We start from the raw sequence: 14,645 nt of genomic DNA on the forward strand, positions 1-14,645 counted from the left end.
ATATGGTTAAATTTTCTTTATACTGAATAAACGTGATATGATTGAAGAAATAGTGCATCTAAATATAAAGCTTTTTATATAAAATAAAAAAAAAAATAGTTAACTACTTTTAAAGCTTATCGCCTTCATATTTTATATTTGAACAAAATATGTTACAGATACACTTATAGATACTCATTACCATTATTTTCTAGGCACAGCCTGATTCGAGCTTGTTTATGATTCAATGTTTAACTGTATCTTCATTTTTAATTGTATTTATCATAATTGTGTTTGTTTTGTAATCTTCACACGCACGTTTATTCCTTTCTTGACTAGTTTTGTCTCACTTGAAGTATATAAAATAATTCTAGATTTGTTAAATGCCCAGAGAAAAGGTGCATTGTAAGGAAAACTACTAAAAGAACTGTTAATAAATTGAGTCATAAGAAAGGGATTTATTTTTCTTTCAAAAGAGCTAGTATTAAAAATTGATCAAGAGGATCTGTTGCAATCTAATTTCATTTCAGAATTTTTTTTGGTATGGTCTGCTAATAATTATTTAATCTGATTCATATACAATTATTTAATCTGATTCATAAAGATGACATTCGTGTACAATTCTGGAATATAATGCATAGTAGTTATATTTTCAGCAAATAAAAATTTGAGCTATGTATATCTTTATGTGCCATTTGCTCAAGAAACTCTAATTGTTTTTCATAATACTAGACATGGTAATATTTAAGTTTTCAAGACGTTGACTCAGCAAGAAATAAAGTTAGATCCTTCATATTTAGCATATTTCCTTGGTATAAACTGAAATCTATAACAACTGGATAACTATCAATAAGTATCATTATCATAAAGCGACAATATTTTAATTCCATATTTAGAAGTTTTATTTCTTACATACAGTTTACCGGCCAGAAAAAAGTCTAATTATTCGTTGAACTAATCTTCTATAACAATTTCATATACATGAAGTGGTTTTAGCTGATTTTCTATCTATTTTCTCAAAATTTCTTCAACAAAGGAAAATTCATTTGTGCGTCTTCTTTTTGGAATAACGGATTAATTGTCGCAAGGAATATTTCGAATAATTTATTTTTATCCTTTATCGCCTAATTAGTAATATAGATAGCACAAATATTCTAGAAAAAAAAAAACGCTATCGTATCATACTGATCCAAATCTCCCATTAATCCAATTAAACATGTTCCATAAAAAATGTATATAAATAAGGAAAACTCTTATTAGAAACACAACGCTGTCACTATTGAAATTACAAAATTTCTACGACTTAATATCGCCATCTTTTCTAAGCAATTCAAAAACTTTTTCAGTCAGATAGAACCGAATAGAACAGCAGAAAAATAACTTGTTAAGTTTGATTATTATTTATTTAGTTTTAAAAGGTACAGTGGGAAACCTCAAATACAAATTGAAAGAATATTTCTACATTTGGAGAGATTTTACATACTTTGATACAGCTATGAAGTTGGTGAGAGAATCATATGCTTGTTTTGCCCATCCAGCTCCGAATGTGTTTTATTTCCATTGTTTTAAAAGTGTGATATCTTCCTAGGTTTCTTATATATAAGGGAATTAAAAAAAGATGTAACAATTTTATTGTTAAAATATTAAATTCCTTTTTTTCCTTTGTATATCTTTCGTTTTTTAAGAACTAATTACATTAATTTCTGTATTCTTTTGGTTTAATGCGATTTAGTGAAATTAATTAACTTTAATTCTAAGGATAAATAAATAATATTACTAGTATTTATAATAATATTACTAGTATTTATAATAATATTACTAGTATTTATAATAATATTACTAGTATTTATAATAATATTACTATATTGGTTAAATTTGCAAACAATATTTACTTATTTAGCAAGTATATTTTTGTCTATTTTGATGTTAATGCTTCAGTGGTGAATAAATTATGTTATTGTTTTTAATATTTATTAGGACATTTTGAAAATTTTAATATTTTATTAAGTATTACATTACATTATAAATAATTTATTTTATCCATATTTCCCTTTAATTTTAAGGGAATTTATTACTGTTTTTTACATAGTGAAGGAATAATAATGAACATGTAGATCCTAACATGCATAGAAATTACAGATAATTAAAAAAAATAACAATATTATTGTTTGCTTAGTGTATTTTTATTTAAATGATTACTATAAAATTGAATGCAACACCATATCGTACCTTTCATGGAAACGTGTTTTAAATTCGAATCATGGAGAGCTAAAAACAAAATGGATAATTTTGATTTTTCTACATTTTTTGTAATGATTAAGAACTTTTATTTGCTAAGCAAAATAATTATTTATTGTTTTAAAATCCACAAAATATTTTTTTATTAAATGTTTTGTGAAAATATATATATGTTTTTAAAAATTAATTTGCTTTATATCGGAAAGTATTCATTTATTGTGTTTATACATAGTAATTCACTATCAATAACTAAAATGGTTTATTGTGAGAAAGCGAATTAAAATATTTAAAATATAATTGAGGTTAAAATTATTTTTAATGAAATAATTCATTACTTTTATGATTTTTACTAACAATCATAAATAAAATTCAAAATCTAAAATATAATTAAATAAATACTATATCTCCGTAATTCCATGTTATAAAATATCGGAGAGGAAGGTATATTTTGCGATTCTGTGCTATAAGCAAAATAAAAATAATTAATATAGAACTTGTTTAAAGAAAAATTCTTATTAAATATTTTTGAAGAGAAATTTAGTACTTTTATAGATTTTTCAAATTATTACCTATAACACCACATAATATTTTCTTTATTATTGATGGATAACTGCGTTTATTGTGAAAAGCAATGTGTCCATGTATTTGCTTCCGAATATAAACATTAGATGGCATCCAATCTCTCTAGTTTCAGAACCCAAGAAGCTAATATTCTAATTAGAATAAGCCAATTAATGATTGAAACTTCAAAAATATAGAGTTACAATATACACTTAAATTGTGAAGGATTTAAATCAACTGAGGAAATAAAGCATTTTCACTTAAGTAATATGAGACCATATTTTAATGAAGGATTATATTAAGTTCCAAAATATATCTACGAAGTTGATATGAGACATTTTGCCTCAAAAATATTATTTACCGATCTAAATTTTTTGTAATAACTAATATAATCATTAAATTATATTATTCCAAATTCCCTATTGGAACTGAAAACGATCCTAAAATTTACTTTTGCTTACGTCTAACCAATATTTAATATATTCTTTTGATATGAATAAAAATAATTGCTATATGATATGAATAAAAATAATTGTATATATGTATGTATGTACCACATCTCCTCCTAAACGAACAAGGCCGATCTCAATCAAACTTTACAAAATTATTCAAGCTAAGAAAAAGAATTCTGTCTACTTTTCGAGATGCAAAAGTTTAAAAAATATTCAATTAATTACAAATAAATCAAAATTTTACCATTTAGCTGCAGTGGCATCGGAACTTATAAACTTGCAACAATATGTCAATATCTTTTTCTAAATTTTTATTATTTCAATAACGTCGATTCCATTTTTGCACAATATTTTTTTTCCATTTTTATTCATTCAAAAAATTAAAAGTATTAAAATTAATATATTATCTTTGAAAGGCTTTAACACTATATTTTCAATGGAAAATATTAAAAAAAAATACAGCACTATGAAATTAAAATTGATCTTTAACAATACCAATTTCATTTTTATGCAATCTTTCTTCCGAATTTTATTAATCCTTTAGCAATTCTAATGCAGATAATCTTGAAATAAAAAGACACATTTTTGACCAACTTTAAGACTTTATTACATAATTCTATTTTTTTTCTATCTCTTATACATATCTTTAAATATCATAACGGGATTGAAATACATTTAATGTTGATTGAAATTCAACAGGCGGGAAAGTAAACTGTTTACGAACAAATGAACCTGATGCTCAATGACAGTAGTGCTTTCAGAGTTTGAGAAATAACCAAAGGTTTGACTATTTGGAGAAAATTATTGTTAATAAACACATAAACAACCGCGAAGGCACGCAAGCACGCATGCACACACCCACGCCGCCACCCACCCACCCACACACGCGCGCGCACACAGATACAAGCACGCAGGCACACACATGCACGCAGATACGCACACACACATAATTATATATATATATATATATATATATATATATATATATATATATATATATATATATATATATATATATAATCTTTTTATTCCATAGATATATTAGTTTTAATTGAAAATGTCCTGGCAATGAAAGGTGTTTGTTATACTAGTACTGAAAATAATTATATATAATACTGCAAAACAACACGGCTACAGATAATAATATGATTGTTTTATTATATAAAAATGGAGTTTTTAGTTTAAAAACATTTCATATGAATTGCCTTTAATCCTAGAAGGCGCAGAATTTATCATGTAAGTATTTACTCAGTTTTTAACGGTTTCCATTAATCTGAAATAATTAGTATAGATTTCTTAGTTTCAAATAAATTGTGTATATGTTGTCCCATGGACAAATTCAATCCATGTATCCGACACTAAAGGAGTTTACAAAAAAACCTTAAACCCTCATAATTTATAATATGTAATAAACGTAACCAATAAAAACTATATTGACTTAAATAGTCGCAGTCAGAGATAAATTATGGTCTCTTATAAATGATGATCATGATGAACAACTTTAATGCATTGGGTAACAACATTCATCACAAATGACAATTTCAACTGCTTTTGTAATTAATGCAGAAGCGTTGCTGCATTTTTGTCAGCAGGTGCATTTACTCTATCCTTTTTACATTTTCAATTATCTGTTGTTTTATTAGATTCTTCTTTAGATGTCGTCTACTTTTGCTACAATTTTTTCTCTTAATTTATTGGACTGTGGCAGTTATCGGAAAAGTGTCTAGAAACTCTTTTGTTAAAAAAAAAAAGTAAGTGCCTCAGAAAATGAATCAAGTTCACCTAAATACCATGTTTGTAGCTGATATTTTAGATGAAAAATAAAAGATTTTAAGATACATGGTTTTAACCTAAACAATATAAAACAGTCAGCTATTTGAAAAAGGAAAGTGAAAATAAATTTATTTTCTTTTTAAAAAAAAATCCTTTTTTTTTCCGAAGAATGGTAAAAATTAACTGAATTTTAAATCTGGGTTAGTTGATATTAAAATAAAAGCAGGTCATGTTTATTAAATTGCTTTCTATACATTTTTAATAAATGAAGTTATAAGTAAGCATTGAATTCGTTATTAAATCTTGACATGAAATATTTTAATATTGTTTAAATTAATTAAAGTCTACTGTTAACTGTTACTGTTTAACTTTGAAATATTATTATTATTTATTTTTAATTCACTATTTCATAAAATGTTCGTTTACTGTATTTATATAACCAAAATATTAAAAAAAACTTATAATATATTTACGCCCAGATTATATATAATCGCATCATTTGTTTTAATATTTTTCAGATATTTCAAATGCTAAAATTATAAATGACTTCAAATCGAATAAAATATTTTTCTTTAGTTTAATGACCCTTCTGTATGTCACTTGCTATAAACATTTAGCGTAATGCGATGCTATTTTCAAACATCATAATATATTTTACCTGAAAGAATATTTACAAACAGCAAGTTATACCTTTTACACACAGCAGGATCATTTACGTAGTTTTAATAATTATGCATTTTGATTTATCATATAAATGAATTCATAGTTCATGATCTTTGAAAAAAATGTACGATAGCATTTCAAAATATTATTTAAATACCATTTTACATGCTTATGCCATGAACATAAATTTGATATGTAAACATAGATATATTTTATAACATTTACTTTGAAGTGCTACGTACATTCTAATTTTAAAAGCATATTTAAAGCAAAAAATATATTTTATTATATGTTATTAGTTATTATTTTGGAATAATGTGATCTTTTTGATCTCTAAATTATTATAGGCATGATTTCCTATTTAGTACAACAGTATTTTGACATTACAATTATGAATCTCATGATTCTATACCTAATATAATATCACAATAAAAAAATCATGTTTAAATGTGAAATTTCTTGATGGGTGAAAAAAATACCTTATGGCAATTCTTATTCTTAATACTTATATAAACTTTTATTTTTCAAAAAAAAATTAATTTCTTAAATTTCATACTGTTAAAAAAAAAGTGATCTTAATTACAGGAAAAAAATCTTATTATTTATGTTTCGAACATAATATTAACTATAATTACATGTTCCAGTATAAGTACATTTGATAAAAATCAAATACAACAAATTAATCTATTTACTGTCTACTGAGAGATATGTTCGTTCTTTTCAGAGAAATGCTGTGGCAGAGTAAATTTACAAACAGTCATAAATGAAAGCATTCTTTAAAACATTCTTCCATGTCAAGAGATAAAAAAAAGTAAAGAAAGACTGCGATGCAAATATTTATTGTTAAATTAGCTTAAAAGGATCATGAGTCAAATTATTAAAAAAAAAAAACCCAAAACACTTAAACTGAAATATAGCAATTCAAAATATGCAAAATACTTTGAGAGACACAGCATTGAAACATTGTTGCATGCTTTCAATAATTCAGTCAAGGATTTTTGAGACAGTTTCATTTTCTCTGAAAGTATGAAAAAGGCTTTATTACTGAAGGATATATGAGACCAACTAAATACAACTTTAAAGTATACGTTACGCTTGATGATTCATATTAGACCAACGTATTGATTGCATGATAAGATAAATAAAAATATATAGTATCAAAAAATACTGCGATATCATCAAACTTCTATGACAAATTTTAATCAGTGAATAGAATATAATAGCGAATTGCAAAAGTTCCTGTTTCAAATAATACATGCAGTGCCATACATCTAGTGATCATGATGATCGCTTATTCGTTAGGTTCTATGCCCATACAGTTATTTCCCTAGATGCATCCGGTTAAATAAGTTTTAAATTTATGCCGAATCAGTTTTTGTCGTAAAGAAAAAGAACTGAACCTCATTTGCAATATAGGCATGGCCCTACTCATTTCTATATAACTACAATGTAGAAAATACATTTGCAGTACTACGGGAATTTCTGATAAACAGGGCAGACAAAATAATTATTCAAGGGACAATCGGTGATACCAAATATCAATAATTTTCCTAGATATCAGAGTTTACACTTTAATTGCATAGAATTTGAACTGCTATTTGAACAGATATGATGCTCAAATTAATTTTTGCAGTGAAAGCAATGAATGGATCGTATTGGATCTTGGTATTATAATTACTACTAAATATATGGACCTTCTATACTGTCTAATTATTTGAATCTCTAAGATTTTGAAAGAACAATGTACTATGTCGAATTTCATAGTAACGTCTGTTATTATATCCCTTTTTCCAGCTTTTAATTTACCCATATAAACAAGGCATAGATTGGATTGATTTTCTAAAGCACAAAGTTTCTTTTTTAATTTGTTCTTTTTTTTTTTTTTTTTTTTTTTTTTTTTTTGCATCTACTTTTACATATCGGGTGGGCCGGACACATGAAAAATGGTTTCTCGGAATGATATAATTCGCATGTCTTTTGCTTTTCTTTGTATGAAAATCGAAAATTTGCTTTTCTTTGCATGAAAATCGAAAATATTTATTCCTACTTATTTTAGCATTGTATGGCCCCTTCATACAAAGAAAAGCAAGTTATATGTCCAATCGCACAGTTGTTATTGTTTAACTGTAGAGTGTTAGACAAAGAAAAAAAAACTATTAGACCTTGAATTTTTGCAGAATACCGCAAGCGATAAAATATAATCTTATTAATTATAATGTTAAACTGCAAAAAAAATATTTTTCCATTTAAAATTATTGGTTTTCCTATAAGATCTTTTTAAGCAAACAAAATATTTTATCACAGTTTATACTTTCTCCCTTTCTCTATTATGAATTTATCTTCTACTTGCTTCAATTATATTTAATACTCTTAGTACGATTTTAATTTTTCAGTTCGTTGCAACTTTGGGAAGATTGGGATTCTGTAGATTTGAAGCTTTATGCCAAAATTTTATTTTTAACTTTGGATAAACCATGTGTAAATCGAATTAGCATGAAAAAAATCACATCTGGAATGTCGAGAATGAGATTTATTCAGAAATAAAATGTTGCATTCGATGAGAGAAGATCCATTCTACTTGGTTTTATACATAAAAGATATTTTTCGATGAAAAGAAACATCTAGTGCAAGTGAAATTTATCTAGAAGGACAACCTGTTTATTGTTTTGACTTTCTGAGAACAGAAGTTTATCAGAAGAGAAAATAAAACTAAAATAAAGTGTACATAAAAATAGCATCTGTAAATTTTTTGTAAAAGCAATATATAAAATATGCAAAATGATACAGAATGCAAGAAAGGCAGGCATGTTTAAGGAATAATAAAGAGTAATTTGTGATAAGAAATAAAGAAATAGATCTGAATGGACTAGACGCATTGTAATGTTTTCTTCCGTTTTTATATATACTTCACCTGTTTGATTTTGAATTAAAAAATAGTAAGCCATGACGTCGAATAAAAAATAAATCTTTAAAATACTATTAATTCTTATTCAAATTTATTTTTACTTATTATTTAAGTTTTTCACGGTCAACAAATCAACAAAGTAGTTTCATTTAAAAAACTGTGCACTATTTCGGTTTATTTTAATCTGAAAGTTCTTTTGAACTTTATTTATTAAGAATGATGATGTTGACTCCTAAGATTGAATGTAGTTTTCTCAATCATTAAGTAAATAAAGTCAAGGATTTATTTAAAATATATTAAATTTGTTTAGTTGAATCGAATGGCCGAATGCATCATCATTTCATACAGATAAAGTCATTGAGATTATATATTAGGTGGTAAATGTCATTCCATTTATTACACTATAAAGTAACATCACCTAATAATAAAGTAACATCACCTAATAAGGCAAAAGAAAGCGTAGATAAATAAATCTTCTTCGATAAAAGGCTGTAAGAATAATAATAAAATAATAATTAATGGTTGTAATATTTAAGATAAATATATAGGTTATTTTACCAAGGAATCGTTACTGAAAACGTAAATATTTTAAATAGTCAAAATGGAAATTGAACATTCCTTTTACCTTAAAATAATCGGCTGGTCTCTCAAAAGGATCTTAAATTTAAGAATTATATTCAATTATAAAGAATTCTGTCTGTGTTTTATTTCTAATCATTAGGTGTGGAAAAATTAAAGAAAATTTGGAAATAAAATGTCAATTATTTGGTTTCCCAATGGTTAGTGGAAAAGGGGAAGAAATTCAAATGCAGAGTGTCCGTCATTTTTCTTCCCAATGGTTAAAAATCCCAAACATGGCACATTGTTTCTCTGTCGTAATTTTATCAGTTCTATATTGCACCTACAAGTTTAGAATTCTCATTCTGTCTATTTTAGGGTTAGTTGTGAAAAAAAGTGCAACTAGCATACCTTAGATGAAAAATAAAGAAAGTTACAGCTATATAAACGAGGTTTAATACCTCCTTACTTTAATAATTTGACTTAAATTTCTCTAACTATGGATCGTTTGTAAAACAACTCTAAACAAATTTTCTCAGTTTCTCAATTTTTATCACATTTTTTTTTCCTAATTATCATTCTGTTTTTTTATTAAATATAAGTGTACTAGTGTTTATTTTAATAATGATTAGTTATGTATTTACAGATCAAACATAATCTTATTTTAAAGAAAAATTCTAACTAATTTAATCTAATAACCTTTAAGTTTTATTGCCAATAGCTTTCTAAACGAGTTAAGCAATCCTTATTAATTGCGTGTAAAACATATTTTTTCAAAGATTTTTTTAATTCTGAAATTACTACCAATACTTCAAACTTACTAGAATAAATAAATATTTTAAAATTATTTATAGGCTTATATATGCTTAATTTTATAATTTTTGAAGTTCATTGGGGTGTAAATCATGCTCATGTTTAATTGATAAAAACATTTCAATTTACAGTAAAAATGTGATAAGTCATTGAAATAATTAATAGTTTTTTGTAAGAGAGTTTTCCACGTTTGCTTGTTGCATGAAAAATTAACAATACACTATGATTAATGTAAATGCGACATTCGCTCTGTTTTACATTTCTTTGTAAGCTGATCTGCCATTTAAATAAAAACTTTGTTATGGTATTACTTTAAAAGTGCTTTCTTATTTTTATATCAATTAGTTTAGATTAACAACCTTTGTAATCTAAAGCTAGATAACTATTTCTATCGTCTTTATTCGAAAATTCCAACAACTTGCCGAGAACATCTCAATCCTTAGTTCTATTTTTGGTGAATGGAAATCAGCATGACTTTGCACCTTTTCCTTGGATTATTTTACTTTTTCCTTTTTAATTAATTTTGTTTGTAATCGTTTTACGTAGTTGTGTTTTAATTAAATTCTTTTGTAAGTGCGCGTTGTTTCTTTTCAATTTGGACTTTTCTGTTACAGAAGTTTTAGCTAAAAAGTTACACATCGCTACACCTTGTGAAATGTAGAAATTAAATGAATAGAATGGGTATTTATTGAAATAAGGAGAGATCATTTGTTTACAGAATTTGTACCATTTTATATTCTTTCTAATAGTATCTGTTTTGCGTTTCTTTAGAGATCCTATAATTCACTTCAATATTTACTCAAAGATTGAGGAAACATCAAAGTATAAATTATATGAATTAATTAATATATTTTGTATTATAAATTGAGTAGAAAATTAGACTTTTGGGCTTTGTGATGTAATTACATGATATATCTTTTCCATATAAATAATTTTAAAACATTATATATAATATTGAATACTAATATTTCATGGAAAAATAGTAATATTAAGTATTTTTAATCATAAAAAATAGTCAATTATTTTCTGCCATTTACAACTAAATTCATAATAGAACATTATACAGTAGTAAAAAAATCTCTTTATGAGATAAATGTACTGAGATGAAAGGAATAAAATAGGGAAGCTTTAATCTCCAACATAATTTTTTTTTATAAATTTAAATAAATTTTTAGATTGATAATTCGTATCATCACAATTTATATAAGCACTAAAATAATCCTTCAATAATTACTACAGAATTAAAAAAAATAATTAAAATTTCTAATGTTTCCCTTTAAAAATCACTAGTATATTAAGGTAATCCCTGCAAGATTAATCCTAAAATAACACTATCAATTCAACAGAAGAAAACAACAAATGTTTGTATTAATACAAAGAAAGAAATTTCATTGGCATTGAAGATTCTATGCAAGATCATGAATTAAAATATATTCTCTAATTAAATATATATGTTTTGAGATGCGAATGAAATATAATAAATATTCTAAAGATAAATTCACTACGCTGGGTTCGGTCATATTTGACACTCTAGTCAAAATCTTTTAAATGACGACTCGTTATCAAAACACATTGAGGCGCCTATGGTTTGACAAGGCAAAATAATCAAAAGTTTCATATATTTTCTAATATTGCTTGCAAATTTAAATTTGTAATGGTATATTAATGAAAAATAAATGTATAGTGTATTTATTACTCTTGTCATGAAGAAATAGCATTTGTCATAACTTATGTATGTGTCTTTATTGTAACATGAATAAATAACATGTATGAATCAGAACATAACACAAAAATTAGGATATCTTTGAAAATATTTCTCTCATGCTCGGTTATGATAAATTTTTTATCTGACCATTTGCATATTTTTCTTTTGTTGAAAGAGATTTTATGAATCAAATAAACTATTAATCTGCAGACATATGTCAAGAATGTACATTATTTAAATTGATCAAACATATGATATGATATGCATCTGTTCGGACATATGCTGTATGCTATGATTCATGAACGATAATAAAAAGAGACATAATCTATTTTTTTTAATAAACTACAAATAAAATTTGTGACATCAGTGAATTTCCTGCGTATACTATAATTAAATTCAGTCTTTTATTAACTCTTAACAAACTGTTTGTGGTAGAAACTGAATAAATAAAGCGAGGAGGGCACACGTTACAAATATTATCACTGCGTTGTCTCTCGCCTTATCTTTTACTGTCTTTCAGTCATTCTGAATCTGAATTAGCATGAATCTGCATTTCTATCCACGAATTCTTCCTTATTTAAATAATTTCCATTCTGATTCCCCTTTCTGATATTCTCACAACCACACGACTTCGCTTTATAAAATGAAACTTAAATATTCCATTTTAATCCAGAAATCTCTGCAGTGAAACGATACAAATAATGTTTTATTTAATTAAGAATGACTAGTACTTCCAAGTAGATATGCGTTTCCTTAAAATTAAAATATAGGGATGTTTATGTGGTATTTGCCATTTAATAGCAGCTTACGTAAAATTGGAAAAAGATATATACACACTACATATTGAATCTCTAAGAAAAAAAATTATATTTAATTATCATTTTAAAATAAGTATATATTTGAATAGTTCAATTAAACTAAATGGAAATATCATGATCTTCTGTATTTTCAATGTCTAGGTTATTTTGTATCAAATTAGATTTTTTAAAAAATCTAAATAATACATTTTTTAGTGTCAAAACTGGAATATATAGTGTATAAACGTCAAACCTCTGCTTAATTTTTAATTAATTAAAATTTTCGTTAGTTATTTGGTTTTGAAGCGTAAGTAGAACTCTTCCTCTTGATTTGAAGAGCTCTAAATGTCAATTTTCATCGAGATTGGAAATTTTTGAAGGAATTTGTATTAGGAATATGTGTAAGAAATATTGTGAATTCATATAAGGAACAAATTCGTACAGATATTGATTCATATCAATAATTCTTGAAATAACATCTGATTATGTAATTGCTTCAAAGTACTGTTAAATGAAGCAACTAAGCTATGAGAATAATTAATAAAATTATAGCTTTATTTGAAAGTTATTATACAATTTTCAAATAACGCTTAATGTTTTTATACAATTACATTTTAAAAAAAAATCTTACAATTTTTTACAATTAAAATTAAAAATTTGAGTATTTAGAGACAAAGAAATTTCTTTTGATGCTTGGTTAATACTATAAAATCGTTAAATTTTATGATATTTAATAACAGAAATGAAAATTTATTTGTTTGAAGATGTGATTTGCTAAAAAATGCTGATCAACCATCTAACTAAATAATATGATGTTTATAACAGTAACAATATATTTAATTTAATGTTAGCAATTACAAAATATTAATTAACTGTGAATAATTTAAAATTAGCTTATTTTAATCTTTAGGATTAGTTATTATAAATAAGTGGATCTACTTTCAATAATGCCGGGGCAGTTCTGGTAACCATTGGCTTTGAAATTAGGTATATGCTTTAACTAATGACTGGTTATGATAAAACAAATTATTTTTAATTCTGACTACTAGAATTTAAATTAGAAACCAAAATGGTATTTCTCTTAAATTCAGCACTAATATTCTTTGTTTTTTATCTTCTTTAATAAAAAATATATTTTGTTTTGTCATTTTTGTTTATAAAGAAAGTATATCGTGTGTCTGCAGTTAAGATTTTTTATCAGAATTGCAGCAAAGGTGTATTTGCGTTTCCAAAAATAAGCGTTTAAAATTTTGGAGAAAATGATTTCTTCCAAAGAATAGTTTAGAACAGGTAAATAATAAATCTTAATGCCACAGCAATGGATTCTCTGTTTGGAAAGGTGAAAAAATAAAGCTTCAAATGAAAATATATTAACTGTTTTTCATTGTTGACAGAAAGCTCTTTTTCAGATATTCATCGATTACTTTTGGAATTTTTATTATATTTATGATACTAAAAGCTGGAATCAAAAATACCATCCATAATGATACAATTCTTAAAACAGCTGCAATTCAAAGACACGCATTGATAAAAACTTTCATCGCGAATATTCTACGAAAAACAAGGTTGATCTTAGATTGGAACCGTGATAAGCATTCCATAGCGACTGGCGAAATTTTTAAAATTGTCTTTTAACATTGACCATGAGAAAAAACTTAGGAAGAGTGATTTATGCAGGAAAAAAATGGACTTTATCAAACTAGACTACATGTAATAATTACGATGTGATTGGAAACTTAGAAATAGAAATGAATACCGTTATACGGGAAAATATTGATATCCTTCTATGCAATGTTTTGGACATATACAAAAAGAATGTTGTCAAAAATAGAGTAGTAGAAAAGAAAATTGATTGTAAGACAAATATTTGAAAATCCTTAGGCAACAAGTTAAAAAGGAAAAACGAAATAATCCAATAGAATAAGTAAGCGAACCAGATAAAAAACTAATAATATCTGATAACCTTCTTTATGTAGATGAAAGTGGTGACGAATTATAAATTCACCTAAATCGCTTCTACTTTTTTTACTCAGGATTTCATCTGAAAAAGTAGCTGTGATCAATTTATACAAAACTTCTTATACATAATTTAATATTAAATGCTCCCCCAACAAATATTTTGAAATCAAATTGTGACATATATATTATTTTAGTAGTCCTAAATGTTATCTGTTTATTTTGTAAAAGAAAATTCCTGATGT

This window comes from Argiope bruennichi, chromosome 2 (genome assembly GCF_947563725.1).
Source record: "Argiope bruennichi chromosome 2, qqArgBrue1.1, whole genome shotgun sequence".
NCBI classification, from domain to species: Eukaryota; Metazoa; Arthropoda; class Arachnida; order Araneae; family Araneidae; genus Argiope; species Argiope bruennichi.